The following is a 27156-nucleotide window of genomic DNA, read 5'->3' as shown; positions in this document are numbered from 1 at the left end:
GAGCAGTAATCACGATCGAACTTTTCCAAAGCTGTCAATGTTTCCGGTTTCATTATAATATCAAGACACGATGTTAGGAGTGTTGGCTGTCACGAATGATGCAACATATGCACTTTTATAGATGAGAAACTCTTTCACATCTGGTTCAAATAATCATTGCCAAGGCATTTCCAGACTGGAGGCATCCAGCTGTTTTGAGCACTTATCAGAAGTACAGTGATAATTTCGTTGTGGATGTGAACTATCCAGGATCAGCCTTGAATTTTTATTGGTGGAAATGTCAAAGCGTACCACGCACCTGTCGAGCATGAGATTACTTCTCATTTGAGTTATCGGCAAACCGTAACAAACGCCGCAGACTTCAGCTACCTAAATTGTGATTGGCGTACTCGGAGTAACACGATGCAACAAGACTCACACAACACGTAAATAAATCTTCTAGTGAAAGGGAAAAAGGACATCCGCCAGTTCAAACGCAAAACGTTCTGTTTATTGAATAAAAACGTAAGGTAAACAAAACTATAGAAACATTATTGGTTCAAATGGCTGAGCACTATGGGACTTAACATCTATGGTCATCAGTCTCCTAGAACTTAGAACTACTTAAACCTAACGAACCTAAGGACATCACACAACACCCAGTCATCACGAGGCAAATACTATTGCAACTGGGATTTTAACAAACAACTTCGAAGTGCGCGAAAATCTGAACACTGCGTATGGAATTACGGGAAACTGCAAGAGAAAAGAATAAAGAAGAACGTGTTTCCGTGTCCTATGAAATACATACGGAAAGATATATATTATGAAATAGGAAAAGCTACTTAAGCTTATCCACGAGCTGCATACGAATGAAACACATTTTCATTACTAACACGCAAAACCCATGGTAAATTAATATTTCTCACTGCATAAAAATATAACATTACGTTACCTCATTTCAGTATAACTGACTCATTCTAAACAGCATATTCATCGTCACTGTTGTTTCCACAAGTGCTTTGACAAATATCTGAAAGTTTGAGTAATTTGTAGCACTAACCTCTGTGTCACGATATTTTTTTTTTAGTTTATACCTGCTGCTGTAATATGTTAACAGTAGGCCAAACGAAGTATGCAGTTATCTTATCGTATAACAGCTGATCAATAGCAGTTCACTGGTCCTCATATAGGAGACGAATAAGCCTGCAGCGGAAGACAGCCTAAACCAATTTTTATGATAAAGCGTTCTACAGAGCTGCATCTGAGGTGGTTCACTTGGAGTCTATTTTATGTTTCAAACGGCTAGGACAGTACAATTATGTTAAAATGCATCAAATTATTTCTGTAACTAACCAATGTGTTTATTTTCGCTCTTGTAGTGAATGAATTTCTCCTTGACGTCCAAGACGATGTGTTCTCACTCAACGTGGCTCGGTTATCACATTGCAAACGCTTTTCCTTTTGTGCTACTCACAGTAAGTGCCGACTTCTTCGATGAGTGGACTGCGTCTGCAGGCGTGATCACAGCTGTTTGGGATTAGGTTACACACTGCCGTTCGAGGTCCCTGTAGCGTCCCGACGCGGCGATGCTGGCGCTGCCTCTGCGATAAAAAACGGCCGCGTTGCCAAGCCGCCTTCCCCGATCACATCGGCGTCCTCCTAGATTTTACTAGCGCAGTTTTCAAAACGAAAAACCGGGCCAGAATCCCGTTTCTTGTATATGGCGCGAGGGAGGGACTTTCGGAATTGGTCGATCGGATTGTAGTCACGGTTTCCAGGAAAGTTTTAGGTACGAAGCAAACATCTGCACTATCTTATCAAAAGTGTACGGACACCTAATAGTGGACATTAATATGGGAAGTGTCTACTCTTCGCGTTTATGGCGGTTTGAACTCTGCTGGGTACAGTTTCAGTGAGATGTGTAGATGTCTGTGGAGGAATGGCAGCCCATTCTTTGTCAAGAGCCGAAACCAGAGAAATTATAGATTTATTTTATTTTACTTGTTCTTCTTAATTACAGCCTATTATCTGAGAAGCAAGAAAAGCCATACAGAAAAATTTTCTTCGATAGTATTAAATTTATATAAACTATTTATTCCTGTATTTCATTTCCTTAAATACTAAATGTACTTATACTACTAAAAAACTACAATAAAACCCTTAACGAGTTACCCTACTACTAGCATTTCTATAAGTCTTACAGAATGTGTTCTCTGCTCATTCGTTTATTTTGGTGAATTTAATTTGTGGATGGTTGTTTCTGCTACTGGACCAGCCCTCATACGTACAACCCCGGTCAACAGCCATTGTCTGCTGGATTCCTTAGGCGTCGGGTAGCACGTCAGCAGAGTTTCTACTTGAGAAGGCAATTCCACCCATCACTATTACACCTTAAAGTCCATAATCACTTGTACCAACGCATTGTAGATTCTTGGGAAACTATTTCATTCTGTGGTCGCCGACCTCAGTTATCTTCTCTCTATATGCAGAATGTTTTTTAGCCTGGATGGCAGCATGCTGACTTATGGTTGAATGCCTCATGAAGTCTTCCGTGGTCTTCCTGGATACTGCGGCTGTAGTGTCGTCCAAGGTGCGCCGGGTCGACTCGCTCCTTAGTGCTGCATTGGGATCAAACATCCTTAATACCTGACGTCCATTACCCGCTGCATCTTCACAGAGCACACAGTCACCCAAGGTGAGTTCTGGTGTGCCCACACTGCCGCAGGCGCAGCTATCGTTCATCTGTCTTTCGATTTTGTATAGATGCGTAGGATACGGGCCATGGCCAGTCAGGTAATGTTTCAGTCCACTCGACGGAGTAAGAAATCTCATTTTTAATCTCTCCGTGATGCTAGGGAGAAATCCGTATATTCTCATGCCTGTGCCTGAAGTGTTCCTTGAATTTTGCCACAGTTGTAATACGCGATCCTTTATCACTTTTTTCGCGCTGGCCTCAGTTCCAAGCACTCTTCGTACTTCCATTTGATTGCCTTTCTTTAACCAGTAAAAGGGTATAGTAGGTGTCTGTTAATCTTATTACTACTACTCGTTGAACTCTTCTCACTAATTATGCTGGCTTCAGTATCCGAGCGAGTTGGCGCAGCGGTTAGCACACTGCATTTGCATTCGGGAGGACGACGCTTCAAACACGCGACCGGCCATCCTGATTTAGGTTTTCCGTGATTTCCCTAAATCGCTCGAGACAAATGCCGAGATGGGTCCTTTGGAAGGCCAGGGCCGATTTCCTCCTCCATCCTTCCCTAATCCGATGGGTCCGACGACAAGCTGTTCGGTCCCCTCTCCCAAATCAACCAACCAGCAGCTGCTATCTACGAGCCCAAACGCTCGCAATATATCCTACGACTGATGCTAATATAGATTGGTAGTATACTCTGATTGGTTTCAAGGGAAGCCGAAATTGCCTAACTGCAATGGTTATAATTTTAGTCATCAAATTTGTACCTTTCTGCTTGCTTCCTCTGTATGATGTGCAAAGTTACGACGTTCGTCCAGAAATACCCATAGATATCTCGTTACTGCGCATCTTCTAATCGTTGTATGATTTTATTTTATTTTAAGGTTTCTTACTAACTTCACTTTCAGTGGGAGGTACGTTGTTTTGTGAAGCGCTGGTGACAGTTTAACACTTCAACATTATCTCTCAGCCGGCCGGTGTGGCCGAGCGATTCTAGGCGCTTCAGTCTGGAACCGCGCGACCGCTACGGTCGCATGTTCGAATCCTGCCTCGGGCATGGATGTATGTGATGTCCTTAGACTAGTTAGGTGTACGTAGTTCTAAGTTCTAGGGGACTGATGACCTCAGAAGTTGTCCCATAGTGCTCAGAGCCATTTCAACCATTTGAATCATCTCTCAAGTTCGTGGAGTGCCGTATTACATTTGTCTTCTATAATTCTTCTGGAGTCACCACTTACAACGAACAGCACGTCATCTACAAATGCTAGCAGACCGCTTGTATTACCGTTGTCATCTAACTTCTGTAGTATGGGCTCCAGTGCTACATCCCAAAACTCTGGACCACACACTGATACCTACGGACTGCCTTTTGTTATTGTCTTCGTTATTTTCTTTCCTGGACATGTTGAAGACGAGTGTCACCAGTGGAAATGTCTCGGGCAGTTGCACAGCGCTTCTGGACACTACAAATCCCTAAGCCGACAAAAGAAAGACGGCCACCATGGGTTATCAAAAGCGCCAGCAATATAGATCATCGTCGCTATAACGTACGTAGAATGTCTGTCGCTAGCGAAATCGTCGTATTAATTGGGTCTTCAGTTGACTTGCCTCTTCTATGCCCGTACAGGTGAGGGCTCATCCCGTGTAGCAGTCTGTGATCCTGTGATCTTTTGCATAGTTTTTCAAATAGCTTGCTGAGAACATTCAAAAGACCAATTGGTCTGTAGTATTTGGGAATCATTGGATCCTTATCTTGCCCTTTACTAATTATTACATCATCAGAGTTTTTCCACTGTGCAGGGAACCCTTTCTTGAAAGACACACTCGTTGTACAGTTCGCGCAAGTAACTATCTCTAATTGGACACATAGTGCTAGTATTACTTCGGCTGGTATCCCGTCCGGTCCTGGAGATTTTTCTTTTTCAGTCCTAAAATTATTTACCTAATTTCTTCTTGTGCCAAAGGGTACACAGGTTTGTTGTTTCTATGGTCTTCCCATAACATTTTCCGTAACCTACACTGATCACCTGTCTCGCCTTCGTCTCCATCGTCAGGAAGTAGTGTGTGTCCATTAGCAGGGTAACTGACTGTTCCCAACTTTCTGTTACCGTCCCATTGAACGTGGATGGGACTATTGGTGATCGTAGTTTCTGGCAGGGATCGGTATCTAAGTTAGCGTCTACGAATTCCTTCCATCGTTCCATTTTTGGTTTCCATAACTCTTCCTTGAAACATTTAAGATACCTGTATTTATGCAACCTTCGGCCTCTTTTTTCTTGGGTCATTCTGCTCTGGTATAGCTTCCTGGCTCTTATTGCTTCACATCTTAATTTCTGCAGCGCCTCGGTCGAGATGCAAGGTACTCCGTTAGAATGACCCCTGCTGGCAGGTATTGATGCCTCTATGTACAGCCACAGTCAGTTCTTGCCATTTAACACCTATCTTATCACACAGCGATGGACTCCCCAGACGCTGAAACACCCTTCTTAGTTCTTCCCAATTAACGTCCTTGAACTTGTATTTGGGCCTGTGGGGTCTTGGATTTCCCTTCCTGTGATGGTATAGTGGATGATGTGGCCATTCGATGTCATTCCACTCTCAGCCTCTCAGCCTTCCAGCATTCCGCATGGCGCGCCGCTGCGTCCGTGTTATATTGTTTACTTCTTTGTAGTAGGTGTTTGTTTCCTGTACGAACTGACTCTGAGTCTTGTACTGCTTTTGTTGCAGATTCACGTCCTGCATTGGCGAATCTTTTTACTTCTGCTGGCAATGCAGTGTATTCCTCAGGATGTGTGTTGTCGCATTCTACGAACAACTGCCAAGTTTGTGTCATGTCACCAAATCCTTATCGCCTGTATCATGTATCACTCTTACATCCGCCTCTGATGTCACTTCTGTTACACCACATAGATCCGAATTTTCGTGAAAAATTTCTTTCCTGCTTTTTCGTAGGTGCATGATGCTCTACTTCTGTCTGTGTCATATGCTCTTTTCTGTGGTACTTACTGCTCACTTTTGCCACAAATTCGTTCTTTATTAGTAGAGTAATTGATGTTGGACACTGAGGTCTGGAGCGAAATAGACGTTCTGACTCATCCCAAACGTCTACTTCTGGGTTAAGTTAGGAATTCCGGGCAGGCCACTCCATTTCAGGAATGTTGTTGTTCACAAACCATTCCCTCACAGCAGCTGATTTCTGAAAGGGTGCAGTGTCATGCTGACAGAAATAATCAGCATCTCCAGACTGTTGACCTACTATACGTAATACACAATGCCGTAAGATGTGTTCATATACTTCCGTATTTAGCGTTTTCTTAGGTGCAATAAGGGATCACACCCTAACCACGAAAAACTCCCCCATACCGTAACACACGTCCTCTGTATTTCACTGTTGACACTACGCATGGCGGCTGGTAACATTTTCCCGCATTCACCAAACCCAAACCCTTCTTTCGGATTATCGCAGCATATGGTGCGATTAATCACTCCGAATCACTTGTTTTCAGTCATCCACTGTCCAGTGGCGCCGGTCTATACACCCCCTCCAGCGTCTGTTAAAAGTGACTACGAGGAACTGGTCAACCATTGTACCCTATTACTTTCTACTTCCTGCGTAGTTACTGTGCCAGTTGGAATGCTGGTAGCACTTTGAATCTCACGAATGATTCATTCCTCTGATTTAATTTGGTTTTTTCAACCACCCTCCGCAAAGCTCGACGATCCTTGTCCACCAGTACATGAGGTCTGCTTGGTCTTGGTTGAGTTGTGGTTGTTCGCTCGCGTTTCTACTTCACAAACACGTCACCAACGGTCGACATGGGTAGCAGTAGAACAGTTGAAAATTCGCTGATGGATCTGTTGCTCAGGTGATATCCAGTGACTACTCTCTCTTCAAAATCACTGAGATCTCCTGGCCGGCCCATTCTGCCGTGTTTCGCTAATGACAACACAGCATTCGCCGCCTCGTTTTATACTGGCAGGTCTGCTCTTCGTGACATCTACTGGTCAGTTCTGCATGTCATTGGAGTGTCAGGATACTTTTGATCAGATAGTGTATCTACATCTAAGACTATAATCAGCCTGAAGGTTGCTTTACTAGGTGTGGTCCTAACGGAGGTCGGTAAACTGTTGCTTTCCTCCGACCTTTGAACTCGGGCAGTTACAGAAAGCCCTACGGTTTAATGTGGATTCCAAATTACGATGCTACTCGGATTTTTTCACATTAACAGACGTTGCCAGAGATGTAAGAAGCCAGACATAAAAGTCCTAGTTCTGGTCAATGATCGAATCCAACACTTTCGAATCTGAGACTTCCTGGCAGATTAAAACTGTGTGCCGGACCGAGACTCGAACTCGGGACCTTTGCCTTTCGCGGGCAAATGCTCTACCAACTGAGCTACCCAAGCACGACTCACGCCCCTTCTTCACAGCTTTACTTCTGCCAGTACCGCGTCTCCTACCTTCCAAACTTAACAGAAGCTCTCGGTCCAGCACACAGTTTTAATCTGCCAGGAAGTTTCATATCAGCGCACACTCCGCTGCAGAGTGAAAATCTCATTCTGGGAACTTTCGAATCTGTAGACTACCTCAGCACTCAGCCACCTAGCCACGTTCCCAATTACCTCTGTATTTGCGAATCACCGTGAAAATACTTTTTCTTGTATTATCGTAAAATGGGCGAATAGAAGCAGTTTTCAACTTTAAAAGAACAAATTGGTAGTTTTATAAAGAAAAATGAACATCAAAATCTAAAGGGATTATGGTTTTTGTGTCTAACGTCTAAGTTTTTGGACCTAGCTCAAGATTTTATAACATAAAAAAATAAAAATTTGTTTCTATATTCACCTCGAAGAGAGGGGTGAATGGAAACAGCGATGTTCATCTTCTTAGTGTTTCTGTTTATTGGTCCTTCGGGCGCATAGGGACATGTCAAAAACTATTTTGTTTCTAGAAGAATAAGGAACAAAATTTATGTGGTTCAAAAAATTTTGTTCAGTACTAAATTAATATCTGCATGCATTGTGATTTTTAATTCTGTTTTCCAAATAAACAGTGCGTTGCCTGTAATATTATGGTATGTTGGTTATTTTTACTTTTGTACCGTCTAATTATAACTGTTATCTCTAATTACGTTATTGTTACATTAAACTGATGAACTTTATTTGCCTGTTAATATATTAAGCAGCTGACATTTTTGAATCTAAAAGTTGTAGGCAGCCCCATAAGCAAAGCAGAGCCTTCGAACAACGTGACTCCTGATCTGTTAAAATAAACTTATTTAATCGCTCTTGATTTTTCAAAAAAACGCTATCACAACCTCTGCTTTCTAAACAACAGAATTTACATACATACATACAATCTATATGACTGCTGTCCGCCTCCTTAGCTGAGTGGTAACGTGCTTAGCACCCATACGCTGTGTCGGGGTTCGATTCCCGGCCGGATAGAGATTTTCTCCGCTCGTGGACTGGGTGTTGTGTTGTCCTCATCATTTCATCCTCTTCAGCGGCCGCAAGTTGCCCAATGTGGCACCGCCTGAAGTAAGACTTGAGCTTGGCGGCCGAACCCGACTGGGGCCCTCCGACCAACAATGCCGTAAGATCATTTCATTTATATATGACTGCTTACTCTTCCATATACTTAAACCACAGCATGATCTCTTGAGCTGAGAACAATGACAGGTGATTCGTCATTTGTCAAATTTTTGGTCTTCTTCTGAAGAAACACTGACGGCTACAGTTTCTATTCACCCCACAAATTCCGAAAACATAACTCGTCTTTTATCAGTTAGCTGAAACACAAGTCATGTTAGAGCATACTTTACAACGGAACTTGTGGTTAATGAAATGATGTAGAAAGTTCGAACGAAAGGTATTGCAAATTTGCTTGCTAGGTACCGGTACTTCAATTAAAAAACGCAGTTTGATTGGTACTCACAGCTGCAGTTCGAAGTAAACAAATTCAACTCGACATCCAATGTTTGTCATACAGTAAACAAAACATTAACTGATAGTCACCAACGTTGAAATTCATACTTTCTCTGTTAGATTGGTTCTCTACTAACCTGGACAAACAAATCTTTGAATAATCCTCTCATTCGTCGTCCGAAACGATAGCGTAGAATTTTTATAGAAGTTTCTTTTCTATTCACCCCATTATTTACATTCTCGCCATTTTACGAGATATATCAATTTTATCTTTCATTCCAGTGATGTATGTAGCGTGAGAAAGCGACTGCTTGTACATCTCTGTGGACTTCATTTGATTTAATCTGCATCATCTCTGCGAGATAGATGTGTAGGAGGCTGGAGAATATTCGCAGTTTCTGCTTTAAAATACGGTTTTGGAAGTTTCCTATGGAAGTTCTATCGATATGTATGGCGTCTTTCTTCAAGTGATTGCCAGTTAATACTTTTTCAACATTTCTCACATTTTCAGGCCAGTGAAATAAGTCTTACACCATTCGCAGTACCCTTATTTTTATAGGCTTCCCCCGTTAGCCCAATTTAATATTGGTCCTAGATACTTGATTGGTACTAAAGTATTGGCCGTGCAATTTTTTGTATGAAATCTCTTTTGGAGACGAACTTGAGTTTCTCCATATCCTCCTAGTGCATCATAACCTCTCATCTGCTGCGTCTGCGTTGTTGTTCCACTTCGTACTTCTGTATATTGTTTCACATAAATATTTGGATGACCTTACCAACTACTTTTAACTCATTAATCTGGTAGTAAACGGATATCACGCTTTACATGTGGCGAAGTGGGTAACTCTGCATCACTCTGCTTTGAGAGCAATCTGCTGGGCTGATACTTTGCTGTAAAGTGCAATTAGATCTTGACAGTTTTCACCGGATAATTTTCCTCAACTACAAAAATCCAAAGACAACGACGATACTACAGGGTGTCCCAACTATCTTGTCCACCCAAAATATCTCTGGAACAATAACAGCTATTGGAAAACGACTTTCACCAGTATCAATGTAGGGCTGGGGCCCATGAATGTACATATTTGGAAACATTCTAAAACGAAAGCATGTGTTTTTTAACACACTTAAGTTTTTTTAAGTGGACCTCCTATATTTTTTTCTTCAGCAATCCATAGCATGACAAAGCACATACACAATGGCGTTGATTGCATCGCAATATTCCCATTACATTTCGAGATATTGAGACGCGAAGTTGACGCTTGAAACACCCGGCATGCGCTGCTAGCGCACGTCCTGAGGCTCAGGCGTGAACCTCATGCTGCCCGTAATCGCGATGTGATTGACATGCGTAATCACACTTCCATACTTATCAAGAGGTCCAAAATGAATAATACGGTCTGCTGCCATCCTGCATTAACATCGTACATTCCTGCAGGTATTTATCCCATAGGCTAGGGGCGGTGCGGTTCTGTAACATATCTGTGTACCACAATGTTAGTCACAAAGTTAACTTCACTTATCGTTAATCCGTTACTAAAAAGGTAATGCCGTTCAACGTTACAACTTTACTTTACTGTAGATCAAGCGCAAGTGACAGTTAATCATTCACTCGTAATAGTAAAATTCATGTTGATGGTTTTCATGAAACGAGCAAGTGGACTAAAAGTTTTACCGTTGTTTAGGTAAAAATGTTTTGATTTGGGAAGTTCAGGTAGGACATAGAAGATGAATGTAAACATGTTTAACCAATTAGTTTTATTATCACATAATTATCAATGTTATGTTTATCTAATGCGTTAAATGACAAATTGTTGCAAGCAAATGTTTCTTAACATCACTGGGTAAAATGGCCCTTCGTAGAAACTTCCCCTGTGATACCAGCACTACATACTAAACATAGCGTTCACATCTCATGCTCAAAGTGATGCCCATTGGCTTGCATACATAAGGTCACTCTGCGGATGAAGGATGCCCTACTTCGTGCTACTGTTTCCTCTTTGATGGCTGTACAAGCATCAATAATGCGTTGCTTCATGTCCTCTGGTGTTGTTGGTTCATGTTGGTAAACAGCATCCTTCACTGCTCCCCAAAGAAAATAATCCAGCGGTGTAAGGTCCGGAGATCGGGCAGGCCACCTAACTGGGCCACCTCATCCAATCCACCTACCAGGGAACTTACAGTTCAGAAGTCGTCGTGCTCGTAAGGCGTTATGTGCAGGGCATCCGTCATGCTGAAACCACATGACCATTCTCCAGTTCAGAGGTATGGTGTCCAAGAGAACAGGAAGATTGTGTCGTATAAATCTGGAGTATTGTCTGCCATTTTGGATGCCATTTATAAAGAAAGGTCTGATAATGGTATCTCCAATAATCCCACACCAAACATTAACTTTCCACGGACGTTGATGCTCTACCTGACGGAGCCATTTTGGATTGTCTGCAGACTAATAATGCATATTCCTCATATTGACAATTCCTTTGTTGGCGAATGATGCCTCGTCGGTAAAGAGAACATCTGCAAAAAAAATTTGGATTAGTCAGAAGTTTTTGCTGAGCCCACCGACAAAATGTTACCCTATTGCGGAAGTCATTTCCATGAAGATCCTGGTGTAAATGGACATGGTAAGGATGAAATTTGATGTTTAAGAATACGCTCTGCACTTGATTTCGACACACCAACTTCACGTTCAATTTGACGTGTGCTGATTTGAGGATTCACAGCCATGGTAGCGAGCACAGCAACTTCAGCACGTTCATCTGTCGAGGTCTTGGATTTAAGCTTCCCGTTTCACGTAGACTAGATGAGACGACCAAACATCCGGCGCGAAGGCGATGGCTTGTCAGGGAATCGTCTTCTGTACAGTCGTTCTGCCTGCACAGCATTTCGTCCACTTACAACGGGGTAAAGTACATGTATGTAGAGTAGGGTAGAAAACAGACATATTAACTTAATAATCATAATGTTCGCTAACAGTACTATCAACAAACAAGCAATCTCATAACCTATTTCCCGTCAACGTACGTTCTCCATAGATCAGCAGCATTTCTACCATATCTTCATGTGTGTACATTATACTGCACAGTATGAGTTCCACAACACAACGTTTATTCACAACGTGTACTACCTCCGTGCCGTCACTAGATTACTCTGATGCACGACTACACTGGCAAGCGGTGTACTGCACGCCAAAGTAACACCAAATGGGCTGCTCGGAAGGTGGAGTACAGGAGTTCGCATGGGTCGCAAATCATAAACAAGACGAAGTGGTAGCTGTGGCAGTAGTGCGAACTACGTTGGACACATGACTAGGTAGAGCCAGGCCTTGCGCGACAGGCACACTGGGTCATATAACGCATTAGATGAACCTTATTTTGGGTGTGCAGAATAAAAGAGACGACCTGACGGGTGTACACCGATCGGTACTGGTTCATATTGTGTACGTAGATACGTAAAACGTGCAAGAGGGAAGCCATTATGTGCTTATGAGAGTTGATGGCAGCAGACCGTTTATTCGTTTCGGTCCTCTTGATACGTATGGAGGTGTAATTACACATGTCAATCACATCGCGATTACGGGCAGCATGGGGTTCACCCCTGAGCCTCAGGACGTGCGCTAGCAGCGCATGTCGGGTGTTTCACGCGTCAACTTCGCGTCTCAATATCTCGAAATGTAATGGGAATATTGCGATGCAATCAACGCCATTGTGTAGGTGCTTTGTCATGCTATGGATTGCTGAAGAAAAAATATAGGTCCATTTCAAAAAACACAAGTTTGTGTTAAAAACACATATGCTTTCGTTTTAGAATGTTTCCAAATATGTACATTCATGGGCCCCAGCCCTACATTGATACCGGTGAAAGTCGTTTTCCAATAGCTGTTATTGTTCCAGAGATATCTTGGGTGGACTAGGTAGCTGGGACACCCTGTATACCCTTTGTCGTTCATATACGACGTGAACAGAAGCTGTCATGTTTCACTACCCTGTAGAACCTCGAATGGGCAAGCAATAGGCATTTCAACGTTGATAATGGTATTAAATACATAAAAAATGGTTATGAATCAACACATTCCATGCTGTATAACGGTGTAAGATTTTATGGCGTCGTTCACCAGTCATGGACATGCAACGACATCTGTATCATGCATGCTACCTTATGGTGTGTGACGGATATAACTTATGTGCCACTGTTACTTTCCGTCTTTACTATTCCAGTCGCGAATGTTCCGTGGGAAGAACGAAGCCTTCCTGTGAGCTCGAATGGCCCTGATTTTACGTTCGTGGCCTTTTCCTGAGACAGACGTTGAAGTAACTCTTGTATTAATTCTTTTCTAGGAACGTACGCTCTAGAAATATTAACATTAAACAACAGCATGATGAGAAACGGCTGTTTTTCACCGTCTGCCACTGGAGCTGGATGAGCGTTTCCGTGACGCTTTCGCGTGACAAAACGCTTTGCCCTTCTTTGGATTTTCTCTGTTTATTCTATCAATCCACTCTGGTACGAATCACAGATTGACGAGCAATATTGAAGTGTCGGCCGAAAGAGGGTTTCGAAACTGCCTCCTTCTCTGGGAGGTCGGCACTTCCTGATCATTCTTCCAGCGAATCTGTCTGGCATCTGTGTTGCCTGCTATTAGTTTTACGTGATCATTTCGCTTTAAATTACTCCGTACGCTTACTCCCAGACAATTGACGGATATTTTTGCTTTGTCGTTCTACTCCTCTTCAAAAGCGCTGTCGCAAAGTTTCAATAGCAAATGTCTCCGTGATGCACAACGCCTCTCTTGCAACGACTGCCAGTGGAGTTTGTTTAGCATCTCCGTAACGCTCTCTCACCAGCTAAACGACCCCGCGACGAAACGCGCCGCTATTCGTTGGACCTTCACTATTTCCTTTGTCAGTCCAACAAGATAGGGATCCCAGAGAGATGAACAATACTGAAGAATCGGGCGAACAAGCGCCTTATAAGCCACTTCTTTCGTGGATTAGTTAGATTTCCTTAAGAAACTTCCGATGAATCTGAGTCTGGTATCTGCGCTTCATACAATCTGTTTTATGTGGCCATTCCAAGTAAGGTCGCTCTGGATAGTTACGCCTGGATATTTTACGGCAGACGCTGTCTCTAGCTGTTTGTCTTCAATAGTGTAGCTGTACAGTAGTGGATTTCTTTTCCTGTGTATGCGCAACATGTTACATTTATTTACATTTAGGGTCAACTGCCAGAGCCTGCACCATTCATCAACTCTCTGCAGGTCGTTCTGCAAATCTTACTATCTTCCGGCGTTGCCACTTTGGTATAAACAACTGCATCGTCTGCAAATAGCCTTCAAGGAATTCGACGCTTTCTACCAGATCATTTATATATATCGTAAACAGAAACGCTCCTATCACACTTCCCTGTGGTACTCCGGATATCACCTTCACATCTGTCGATTCTGTTCTGTTAAGAGCGACGTGTTGAGTTCTGTCTGCAAGAAAGTCTTGGATCCAATTTTCAAGTCTGCTCCGATACTCCGTAAACTCGTATTTTTTTCACTGAACGGCAGAGGAGGACGGTGTCAAATGCCTTACTGAAATCAAGGAACAGTGCATCAACCTGAGCGCCGTTGGCCACTGCACTGTGGATCTTATGGAGGAACAGAGCAAGCAGAGTTGGGCAGGATCTCTATTTGTGAAGTCCATATTGATTTTTGTAGAGGAGATGATCATTTTCCAAAAACGTCATACTTCTTGAGCATAAAACATGTTCCACAATTCTACAACAGATTGGCGTCAACGATCTGTCCTACGGCCTTTCTTAAAAACGGGAATGACCTGCGCGTTTTTCCAGTCGTTGGGTACCTTTCGTTGCTCAAGCGATCTACGATGAATTACTGCTAGAAGGGGAGGAAGTTCTATCGCATAATCTTTATAGAATCTTATAGGTATAACATAGCCGGCCGGACTGGCCGAGCGGTTCTAGGCGCTTCAGTCTGGAACCGCGCGACTGCTACGGTCGCAGGTTCGAATCCTGCCTCAGGCATGGATGTGTGTGATGTCCTTAGGTTAGTTAGGTTTAAGTAGTTCTAAGTTCTAGGGGACTGATGACCTCAGCTGTTAAGTCCCATAGTGCTCAGAGCCATTTTTGAGGTATAACATCTGGTCCGGACGCCTTTCCGTTACTAAGCGACTGTAGCTGCTTTTCAATTCCGGAGCGGACAAGACATCCAGAACAGCGCTACACGAATCCCTGTCTCTGGCACCAGTTTTGATGGTACAACACTCCCAGTCTATGCCCGGCAAGTTGAAGTCACCCCCTATTAAAACGGCATAATCAGGAAAATTACCAATGATGTTCTGCAAGTTCTGTATGAAGCGCTCTACAGCTACAGATTCTGACCCAGGTGGTCTATAAAAGCATCCGATCACCATTTTTGACCGTTCTTTGATACTGAATTTTGCCCAGATTAATTCACATTCGGAATACGTGATAATCTCTCTATATGTTATCGAATTTTTTACTGCAATAAACACGACACCACCGTTGGCGACTAACCTATCTTTACGACAAAAATTCCAATCTGGACTTAGGTTTTCGTTGTCATTGACGTCTGAGTTGAACCAGCTGTATGTTCCCAATACTATTTTTGCATTATAACTTTCATCAAGCGATACTAATTCTGGGACCTTTCCTCGGATGCTCCTGCAGTTTACTAAAATCATGTTAATCTTTTCCATCTCTGATCCGCGAGGACTAAGCTTCTCTGAAGTCACTGTGGCTGATTAAACAGGCAAATCGTCTTTGATCCCAAGGGAAGGTTTCTCTTACCTAAAAAAGCCCCATGTTCACGCCACACCTACTCAGATACCCTAGTAGCCGCTTCCTGTGTGTAGTGCACGCCTGACCTATTAAGGGGAACCCTACAATTCTGCGCCTCATGACGGAGGTCCAGAAATATGCATCCTATACCGTCGCAGAGTCGTCTGTCTTAGACTCTGGTTTAGACCTTCCACTCTGCACCAAACCAGAGGACCACGATCGACCCTGGGTACAATGCTAAAAATAGACGGCTTAGTCTGCACACCGAATGCGTTGCTAGTTGCCTTTACCAAATGTGCCAGCCGTCGAAAGAAGCCGAGGATGGCCTCAGAACCCAAGCGGCAGGCGTTATTCGTGCCGACATGTGCCACTACGTGCAGCCGGTTGCACCCAGTGCGCTCGATAGCCGCTGGCAGGGCCTCCTCCACATCGCAGATGAGACCTGCCGGCAAACATACCGAATGCACACTGGAATTCTTTCCCGATTTGCCTGCTATCTCTCCGAGGGGCTCCATCACCCACCTAACATTGGAGCTCCCAATGACAAGCATACCTACCCTCAGTACTTGTACTGACTGGGCATGAAAATCGACCGCTGGCCCAACAGGAAGGCATCCAGTGCTGGCTCAGAGTTATTACCAACATTGGGTAGCACCTTGTGCCTGTTGCTAAGACGTAAGGAGCCAGCCATACGGCCTGCTCCCTCTTTCGCCTTCTTCTCAGTGACACGTGAACCCACCACCGTCTGCCACACACTCTGGACTGAGGATGGAAGTAGTGAGACAAAGAGACCGTCGCCCCACTCTCCATTGTTTCTACATTTATTCAAGATGACGGATCCAAGACGGCAGCGATAGATATGGCAACGTCGAAATGACGTCATGGCGGAAGTTCAAATCTTGGCGGGAAAATAGGTCAATTGGGCTACCCCCACTAACCTAATCCCCTCACCTCACACCTCACCCCTCAACCTTCCCCACTCCCCCCTCTCCATCACAGAAAATGGCAGGAAGTTCAAATTTTGGCAGGGAAAAAAGTCACTTGGGCTACCTCCAGTAATCTAATTCATCTGACCAACTCTTCCTAGGAATTGCCAGGAAAGGACTCAGCCTGTGCTGGGCTGATGGATAGGATGGACATAAGTCTTTACTTTGCATGCAGTGTTTATCTAAGCAATTTGAGTCGGTAGCTCCATTAAGTGTGTTCACCATGAGGTATGGAGTCCAACTGAAGTAGTACACAGTACTGCCACCAGAGGGCACTGATGTCCCTTCTGTGATGTAATCCAAGATGGCGGTTTTTGGGGTGGGGGGAGGGGGTGATGGCAGGAAAGGGACTCAGCCTGTGCTGGGCTACTGGAGAGAGGAAGGCGTGTACTTTATTTACTATGGAGCCATTTATTTAGGGATGGATTTCATGTAGTTCATTTATTACACTGATACAAAACACTCGCCCTGAGGTGCTTGAGATCACGTTGTACAGTCTACAGATCTGCAAACTACTCATAAATTATCGAAATAATGCAGTACACTGATTATACACGCAAACAACTCGTAAATTGTCAAAAAATAGTGCATGTAAAAGGCTCTGCAAACATGCTCACAATGCTTAAACAGCCGAAAATAATGCTATGCACAAACACTCAGTACCCATAAAAAAAAACTTTCACACTATTGTCAACCGCAATGTATGAGGTAACAACCGGTGCACACACAAACGTCACCGACACTGCACAGGTGCTTTGCAGGGGCAGCCGGATGCAGGATCATGAGCCATCGCTCTCAGGCTGCTGCCATCTACAGCAAGCAGGTGAAAGCCGTGTCTATTTTCGAGTATACAGTTAGAATTCTTTGAGTGTTATACTGATGTCACATGTGTCTCTGTTTGGCCACGCATGTGGTCACCTAACCACCATGGCTGGTAAGATGACTTATAGCTGCGAGTCCAGTGTCAAGAGAGATGTTTACATGGTGGCTCACCCTCGCAGATGCAGCTAAAAGGTTCTTAATGTTATACTGACGTCTCAAGGTGCGCTATAGGAATCTGTTCCAATGCTTCCCAGAATTGCACAGGATGCATTGTTCCAAGTGATCCTAACAGGACATGCATGCTGCATCTAGCCATGCACATGTTCACCTGCACTGTATGGCTGACAAATTACTGCGAAATGTTTGCATAGCGATTCACCATCGCAGGCATATCTAAAAGGTCTTCAGTGTTATACTGACATCACATGGCTATGTAAATAAGAGGCAAGTCTACCTCTTGGAAATTGTAAAGTGTCGCAGAAATAGTTAACAGTCGCTTTCATGATCTCAGCTTTTCTGTATGGAAATTCTTGTCCTAACAGAGGCTGTTTACGAAAATAGCCCAGAATAACGCTGAATGCAGTCTTCCTGATGGTCCCAAAGTGGCACCCCGTCCATCACGTGTTACCCTTCCTGGAAATCTTTAACTCCTGCTTTCAACAAACATCTCCAAAACACAAACGTTCTCACTGCTATGTAGAGGCTCCTATGTCCCAGCACAAAAGATGTCTTGTGAATCAATCCAGCACTGTGATTGGCTCTTACTGAAGTTACCCTCTAAATTACTGATGCTGTCGGTGTGGAAGCACTGACCGCCTTTTTATTTCTGCAGACGAGACTTTCAGTGGCAAAACTATTTTGTACAGATCGCCATATTGCACTGACAGTTAAACCTCACAAAATAGTCTACAGCTCGTCAAATACATCCCACATACTCACCGTGCCACTGTGCAGTGCTGACGGAGGAAACTGCCGCTGTAAAGGTGGCCCATGACCGCAGCTGCGGAAGCACATGTATGCCAGAGAGGGGTCAGCTGGCCGTGGATGACCCCCACACCCCAGGGGATTTGAGTGGTAGCAGTTAGACTGCTATGAGTACTCCCAGTGCACACACTCGTCGTATTGGATCTTCTCAAATTTCTGCAGAGTATACATGCGGCACATGTGGTCCTGAGGGCAACTTAGTATTAGTTCACTATTCGCCGCCGGCCGCGGTGGTCTAGCGGTTCAGGCGCTCAGTCCGGAACCGCGCGACTACTACGGTCGCAGGTTCGAATCCTGCCTCGGGCATGGATGTGTGTGATGTCCTTGGGTTAGTTAGGTTTAAGTAGTTCTAAGTTCTAGGGGACTGATGACCACAGATGTTAAGTCCCATAGTGCTCAGAGCCAGCCACTATTCGCCTGCCCAGGTGGAGCCACGAGCCAAATCGTCATAAGCTGGAAGCATTATCGGACTCTCCGAACTGGTGTACAATGGATGGGCAAGCCCCATCTTGGAACAAAGGCATCTGCTGAGATGCTGTTTCCGGCCCCGACCTGCTTGCTTGCTGCTACACTTTCTATGGCCATCTCCAGACTCACAAGAATATTGGGAACCAGACTCACATTTATCAGTGTAGCTACAATTAAATATTAGGATTGCAGCAACAGTCTGACACCAAGCAATGTACTGGATATGTCTCCTCTTTCCGACTGTGGTTCTAGTTGTTTATAGCGCACATAATTTTCCACGTAAAAAAAGTCTTTCATTCTCCTTGTGACTATAGATGCGCTGAATCTAAACCTCCCTCAAGATGGAACACGCAGTAGCAACCATCACAGTCACACATATACCGCGAAGACTGCTGTACAAAGGCTGGGTCGGTTCCCCTCAGGCATCACTGTTTCTGGCCCTGACCTATTTGCTTGCTTGCTTGCTTGCTTGCTACACACATCTCCAGACTATGGGATTACAAGAACACATGCATTTTCACATGGTTTGCCAGCATATTATACCATTTACGCGATACTTCTCGATATCAAGCACATAGAAGTATGCTGCCGCTCGCTCACACAACGTAATTCCGAAGATATAGACTGGAAATTCTTTCTCTAGAAACCCGAAACTTTAGCGAGGTGGAGTGTGATGTAAACCACTGACTAACTAGAAATATGTCACGTCTGTGAAGACCTTTATGTGGAAACTCGAAAAAAATAAAGGAAACTGATATTTCCAATCGCGAATATCGATGTCGATGATGTAACAGATTCCAAATCTCCCAGATAATTTAGTCAACTAAGGTGTTTCTCATGTCTAAGAGAACCAGTAAACATTTCTTCCACCCGTCTTTCACCTGCTAGATGCACACACAACAATCGATGTTCTCTCGACTAAATAAAGGCACATAATGTGTAGAAGCAGTCAACCAGACAATTTACATGGGAGAACATAATGGTCCAATGCAAGCACACGTCAATATTGAATCTTCTCAAATTTCCACGCGATTACGAAAACTGTCCAACACATACTAAGTGTTAGTTCGCTATTCGACCGTCTGGAGGACGACATGGTTAGGTCAGATAAGTTTCTGCATCCCAACAGGCTTCTCCATTCGGGGAGCTCCAACCGCTAGCCGGAAACGTGAATCATTCCCGCCATAGGCAACCGGCGCAGACAAAATCATCCTAGGAAACTGGTCACAGATATATTTTCAGTGTACTTACAATTAAATGTTGCGATCGTGGTCTCAATTGGACGACATTCGACATTGAGCGAAGTATCGGAAATACACCCTGCTGACGGCTGTGGCTCTGGAAATTGAAATATCAGTACCATTCTTATGACGTGACATACTTTCCCCTTTGCTGTCACAGTATTCCACGTCAAATGCATACCTTCCTTATGACTGGATATAGTCATTTCCTTTGCATATGTCTGAACACACACACATACTTTATAAGCCTAATGCTCAAGGTGAACCTATCATGCATCCCCTACTACTAAGTATTATACTCCGCCAATAACTGATTGCTGGCGATATGAAATAATAGTGAACGAAAATCAGCGATGGGTGGACATGTCTCACAAGTTTTTCTTGCGAGTGGTACCACTGTGTCTTAGGAGAGATGTAATCGTCTTACAAACAGCCAGATGTTAAAAAACAACCATATTGCTATCACAAGCGATTTTGATTCTACAGGTGCACAAAAGTATCTATGTTAAAAGCTATACTGGCTTCATAAATGGAGGTATGGCATAACCACTAAATGAAGTGGTTTTCCCAGACAAATACTGCGACGCTGAATGTAGACGGTGATCGCCAGAGTGTGTATTATCAGATTAGTAGTGTGGTTACACGTCGCTGACGGTGCACCGAATTCAGAAAGTGATTCGGCTGAGGAACATAGCATGAAACCGGTATTTGCAACTCCATCACGTCACTGCTAGATATTTCTCCAGTATTTGTAATGCATTCCATCTTGATGCCACATCAGAGGCTCGGTGATACGACTGGTTTATAGGTGATGGTTAATTGAGAAGGATCACAAACAGTAGACGGTGTGCTGATTGAGGTCGTAAAAAATGTACACTTGCTTTTCAGATCTCTAATGCCACACTTTCGGTAGAAATGATGTCTATGATTTGGAATCAAGTATTTAAATTCAACAACATACCTGCGTTGTATCTGATGAAGCCCTTTAATGATTACAGCCATTAGTGAATCATATTCCTGGCACTTTCATATATCTGCTTCAGTAAAATTTTAGATAGTCCCTATGCCTCTTGCAACTGCTGCCATTTCTGCAGCTTTGTGCATGTGATTGTTACAATTTAAGTCGGAACTGAGTAGAAGTGGGAGAAATCTACCTTCTACACCTGTGTACAAACAGGCTAAGCTGAGTTAGTGCGACAGGACTGTGTTTTGACCATTTGGTAGAAATGGAAAGATGTTGTCATAGCTCTGCCAACAATGCACGATGTGTAAGGTCAGCACCAAACGAAGCCTGCTCCTGCAATACCAGGTAGTATAAAAGACAGTACAGGAACTGGGAGAAGGACGAGGGTTTTGCTACTGCACTGTAGTGCTTTTCCAAACTACTTACAGATACTGCAGTCCAAAGCAGATTCGCGTCCCTCAGGGCCCATTCACGTCTATCACCCCAATATTCTATCATTATTCTGTAGCATCCAACAGAGAAAATTACGAACTATGAAAGCTCCACTAACTTCATCTGATAGAGCACTCGATAAGATTTTTACGGCATCTCTCTCCTCCCATATGTCGAAAACAAATACCGTGTGCGTGCTGGCACTGAGCACGCACATGTGGCGATCCTGTTAATATAAATGCATTGATCCACTGCACAGACCAGTTTAAAGATCCATCGCCTGTAGTGTAGGATGACCATACCCTGCAGACTATACTGTAAGTCGCAAGTGATGCTCCCTGTGACCCTGTGTCATTGTTTGAAACATGGCTTTTTCTTCTACTGTAACACGCTTTGTACACTGCCATAAATTTTCTTTTTCCGCCACAACTTTGAGGTCTGTGTCAGGCTCAAAACTGATCCACATTCTGATCCATTGCCGCTCACAGAAAACTAGACGTCGCACGGCGTACATTACGTTATAACTGCTGCTACGATAACAAACCACACTTGCACTGGATGATTTTAAATAAAAGATAGTTGCAACATAAGGAAACTGGGATAGTTTGGCGGCGTTGTGGAACGTTTCTTAACTGCAGACCGGAGATGATTATACACGTCTACATTTAAATTCACCTGTCACAGTGATGGAATATCTGATGGCTCTGCATTTCCTTTCGACTGATTCCTCACATTGCAGTCATGTATGCAATCACTATTTCGGTGCTAGCCACCCCCAGAAGGTGCACTTCCAACAAAACTTTCTCCATCTGAAACAAACGTCAGTCAATCATTAAGTGATAACCAGTAGCGTAACAGTGGACAGATGGAATGGAAAATACAACTTTGATGTACTGTAATAATAAGCATCACAGTTGATAGTGCGAACAACTTTAGCAATTTTACAGTAATTTCAGCACCAACCAGTGATACGACAGCAGGTTTCCCAATTTCAGTATCATAGCTAAATCGCCCCTTGTCTACTCTGCGAGTATCATTGCGAATGTAGATAGATGACTGTGCAGTACATCCATTCATTGTTAATACTCGAACATATGCATCATCAGAGTATACCAGACAGCACTCTACATATTTCCAGCACCTCGAGCATAGTGCATAGTTTACAATATATCTCTATGCGGATGGGAGTCACAGAGCATTCATGCAGTCTTAGGATAAAATTAGAGACTGAAAGACCCCTCGCACTTTCTTTGACCAACCCTTCCTGCATCACCGTTACCGATTTAATCTGCAGCTGACCAGAACTAGTAGCCGGCCGGGGTGGCAGAGCGGTTCTAGGCGCTACAGTTTGGAACCGCGCGACCGCTACGGTCGCAGGTTCGAATCCTGCCTCGGGCATGGGTGTGCGTCATGTCCTTATGTTAGTTAGGTTTAAGTAGTTCTAAGTTCTAGGGGACTGATGACCTCAGAAGTTAAGTCCCATAGTGCTCAGAGCCATTTGATTTGTGACCAGAAGTACACCGCTACATTCTGTGTCTTGTGAATGAATAGACATCACCAAGCCCTCGCCCATCCAAGTGCACAAGATTTCTCCAGATGCTCCCATGTCGAGGAGGTTAGCACCCCTTATCAGTGTACAGTAACACATTTGAAAGTGTTATAAAAGTAGACGATTAAGATGACCAAGAAACAGCTGATTTTTATGCATGATGCATCTCAAGACGGATGGATATCTAAGTATTTTACGTAAATCAACTACGCTATCAATTTTAAAGTACTGTTCTAGTGTGTGGGATCAGTACCAGGAGGGTACTGGTAAGTGAGAACATACACATGCACTCCTAAGGCTACACGAGTCTGCACTTAAAACAGGCTAGACGCAGCTCACATGTTCTGTTAATATCGCTAGGAACAATGCACCCTGTGCTACTCTGAGAAGCATTGGAGCATATTTCTATAGCGCGACTTGTGACGCCAGTATAACATTGGGAACCGTCATCGCGCCAGCCACGGTGGTTAGGTGACCACATGCGCGTCCAGAGACATTGACTTGTGACATCAGTATAGCACTCGAAGAATTCTAACTGTATACTCGAAAACACACGACTTGCACCTGCTTGTTGTACGTGGCAGCAGCCTGAGAGCAATGGCTCGTGCCCCTGCATCCGGCTGCCCCTGCAAAGCGCCCGCGCGGTGTCAGTGGCGTCGTGTGTGTGTGTGTGTGTGTGTGTGTGTGCGCGCGCGCGTGCGTGTGCGCGCGCGCGTGCGTGTGCGCGCGCGCGTGCGTGTGCGCGCGCGCGTGCGTGTGCGCGCGCGCGTGCGTGTGCGCGCGCGCGTGCGTGTGCGCGCGCGCGTGCGTGTGCGCGCGCGCGTGCGTGTGCGCGCGCGCGTGCGTGTGCGCGCGCGCGCGCGTGTGCGCGCGTGTGCGCGCGCGCGTGCGTGTGCGCGCGCGCGCGCGCGCGCTCGTTCGTTGGAGCTTCTGATACATTGCGGTCGACGATAGTTCGAAAGCGTATTTTACGTGCACTGTTTGTGCATAGCATTATTTTCGGCTGTTTAAGCATTGTGAGCATGTTTGCAGAGCCTTTTACGTGCACTATTTTTTGACAGTTTACGAGTTGTTTGCGTGTCTGTTCGTCAGTGTACTGCATTATTTCGGTGATTTACGAGTAGTTGGCAGGAGTGTATGCTGTGTCCTGCATTATTCCAGTAATTTACGAGTTGTTTTCGTGTCTGCACATCAGTGCGCTGCATTATTTCGCTGATTTACGAGTATCTTGCAGGTCTGTGTGCTGTGTACTGTATTATTTCGGTAATTTACGGGTTGTTTTCGTGTCTGCACATTAGTGTACTACACTATTTCGGTGATTTACGCGTAGCTTGCAGGTCAGTATGCTGTGTACTGCATTATTTCGGTAATTTACGAATTGTTTGCGTGTCTGTACATCAGTGTACTGCATCATTTCGATAATTTACGAGTATGTTTGCGGATTAGAACTTAAGGACATGGCGGAGCTACTGGAGATGGGAAAATTTACACTAGGAAGCCACACTACGCAAGGATATTCACAAGACTTACACAAAAACAAAAACTACAATTAATTTTCTAACCACCAGTCTACACAGTAAAATACACATGTATTGCGTGAAAAGAGAGAGACTAAATTAATTTACTGTTTATGAGAAAACTGCTGCTGCTGCTGCTGGCGGCGCTGCTGCACGTCCTCTCACCTCGGCTATTTGCAAACATGAGTGACCTGCACTGTTTTCCAGTTACTGTTACCATTTCGCTCCTGCAGCACCCTAAAGTAGACTGCTGTTAGAAGAGGAGCTAGTTCTACTGCATGCTCTGAATAGTATAGTATAGTATAGGATAGGCCGCAGGGGCCGAGCGGTTCTAGGCGCTACAGCCTGGAACCGCGCGACCGCTACTGTCGCAGTTCGAATCCCGCCTCGGGCATGGATGTGTGTGATGTACTTAGGTTAGGTAGGTTTAAGTACTTCTAAGTTCTAGGGGACTGATGACCTCAGACCGTAGAACTTAGAACTACTTAAACCTAACTAACCTAAGGACATCACACACATCCATGCCCGAGGCAGGATTCGAACCTGCGACAGTAGCGGTCGCACGGTTCCAGGCTGTAGCGCCTAGAACCGCTCAGCCACCCCGGCCGGCAGTCGTCTTTCCTCTTCTGTGCGATTTCAGCTCATCTTACGTCCTCTCATCACTTAATTCTATATGTGTCAATTTGATATTCGTATGACGATTCAACGGAGGAACCGCAGTACGATCCTCCTCAGTGAAAGTTTTCGAAAAAACCGAATTTGATATTTCAGCGTTATCTCTGACATTCTGTGTTTCGATGCTATAGTGGTCACAGAATTTCTGGACTGATGGCTTCGATCCGTTTACTAATTTATCATAAGACTCAAACTTCTCAGGATTTTGTCATACCAATAAACGAATTACTGCTTTTGAATTCGTTGAATACTTTATGCGTGGTTCTTCTTATGCTAATTTTAGTTTAGGAGAAACTTTTGACGGGTGTAGACCATTTTCCAGTAAAGTAAACGAGAATACATGAATCCCAGTTATGTACACTAGCATCATTACATAGTCATGGACGACAAGTCAGCAGTTGGTGATCTTGTGGTTAGCGTTGCTGACCCTAGTTATGGGGCTCTGGGTAAGATTTCCGGCTGGGTCGGGGATTTTCTCCACTCGGGACTGAAGATGTGCAAGTCGCCGAAGTGTGCGACGGTATCTAATGGGCTACTGCAGGTGAGTTGCTCTTCTAAACAGCATCACATATAGCAAACCAGTTGCGTCTTTACCTGTGGTTACTCGTACTTCAGCTACTCTGCACGACTCTGTTTAAAAAGGGAAGCTCGATGTAGTCACAGGGTCGAGCCGCGCACGTCTACTTTCGCCCACAACAGCCATTTCGCTGCAAGTAATAATCTGTAGCTGCGATCCTGCATTCAAAGTGTCTGTGCATCGGCTATAACTGCAAATTAATAAAACACACAGAAATAAAAAAATAAAACTTAAATGAGTAATTTAATAACGAGGGTTCTATTCTAACGTCTGTAATTGACGCAGACAACAGTGAATTATGCTGAATAATGTTTATTCTAGAAAGATCTCAAAAAAAGGGAAGTTGTCCTACGATACTCAGTTAAAACACAGGCAGAAAATACCATCATCAAATGTAGTAATGTTACGTTGAGGCCGTTATGGGAAGTTAGCAAAATCACCAAACTAAGCTGGAATCAAAGTTCCCAAAAACGAAGTTATTTCGTAACCGCATACACGAAATATTCACTAGCTCAAAACAGTTGAGAGTTCAGCATGATGATTTACGAATTATCACACACGATACAAAGAATAGTAACTCATACCCTACCCTCAGTTCCGTTACACAAGTGTAAAATGTTAGGGTCCAATACTGGAGCACATTCAGACGGCTCGAAATATATTAAGTCCCTTAAGAAGTAAAAGTGTGGTAGCGGCCGTCCACCTCTCAGAATCAATCACCTATACGAGCGAATACAACTCGTGAGGTCTGTCTCCTTGAAACACAAATGTAGAAGTATCCAGAATCGATCCCTTGAGCTCTTCACTCGAAAAAGTCCCAGTCTCCACTTGAGTCCAGTAATGTTCCGATACTGTCTGTTTTACCATTGAATGGAGGCCATCCCTACCAAAAACGCGTTGTTCCTAATTTCTACATACATGATTTTATTCAACTTCACCACTTTCTCGCACTAAACTAGCATATTGCAACAGTATTTAAATAAATGTGTTATAAAAATTTGAGCACCATGCACAAAGAATGTAAATAATGTATTATTCATCATTAAATAAGCCAGCATTCTTGCGTAAGTGTGGTCACGATAAATGAAAGCAAATTGTTGCTTAATATTGTTTTAACAATTATTTAAGCCTACTTGTCAGAAACGTCTTTTGACACTCCTTTAGACTTGCTATGAGCTAACATATACGACTGACCACGTCTTACATTACCATGATTCTGCATTATCAGGTGCAATTAATATTTACGTAAAGTTACTGGCCAAATAATAAATTATTCATAAAATAAATACTTACGTACGGCAAAATATGAGGTATTCATACTGCATTTATTTGCTAGGTAACTGTGGAGCATATGATATTCTGATAAACATTTGCGTAATAAAAAATACATAAGGACTTCACAAGTCAATAAATAAAACAGATACAGATAGGTGGCTTTCAGTGATGATAGTTATCATGCAATGCTATCATCTGAGATATCGTTTGTTGCTATTGCATAAATCGTTTAAAAAGTCTTAGTTCAGAGGTTCCTTA

The 27156-nt window shown here is 43.8% G+C and overlaps 1 protein-coding gene and 1 non-coding gene across 2 annotated transcripts in view; both read right to left on the bottom strand.

Annotated features, from left to right (window-relative positions):
* Window positions 1-1517, bottom strand: part of LOC124722511 (speckle-type POZ protein-like) — an 81899-nt gene extending 80382 nt beyond the window's left edge. Inside the window, exon 1 of the mRNA XM_047247665.1 lies at window positions 1336-1517. The gene's annotated coding sequence lies outside the window, so the exon portion shown is untranslated. The remainder of the gene's footprint in view (window positions 1-1335) is intronic.
* A 5492-nt stretch (window positions 1518-7009) lies between these two features.
* On the bottom strand, window positions 7010-7084 carry Trnas-cga. The gene has a single exon. It is a non-coding gene; the product is annotated as a tRNA-Ser (tRNA).
* Between the last annotated feature and the right edge of the window lie 20072 nt (window positions 7085-27156).

The sequence above is a fragment of the Schistocerca piceifrons genome, chromosome X (assembly GCF_021461385.2).
Source record: "Schistocerca piceifrons isolate TAMUIC-IGC-003096 chromosome X, iqSchPice1.1, whole genome shotgun sequence".
Classification (NCBI taxonomy): Eukaryota; Metazoa; Arthropoda; class Insecta; order Orthoptera; family Acrididae; genus Schistocerca; species Schistocerca piceifrons.
This window is presented reverse-complemented; position numbering and strand designations above follow the sequence as displayed.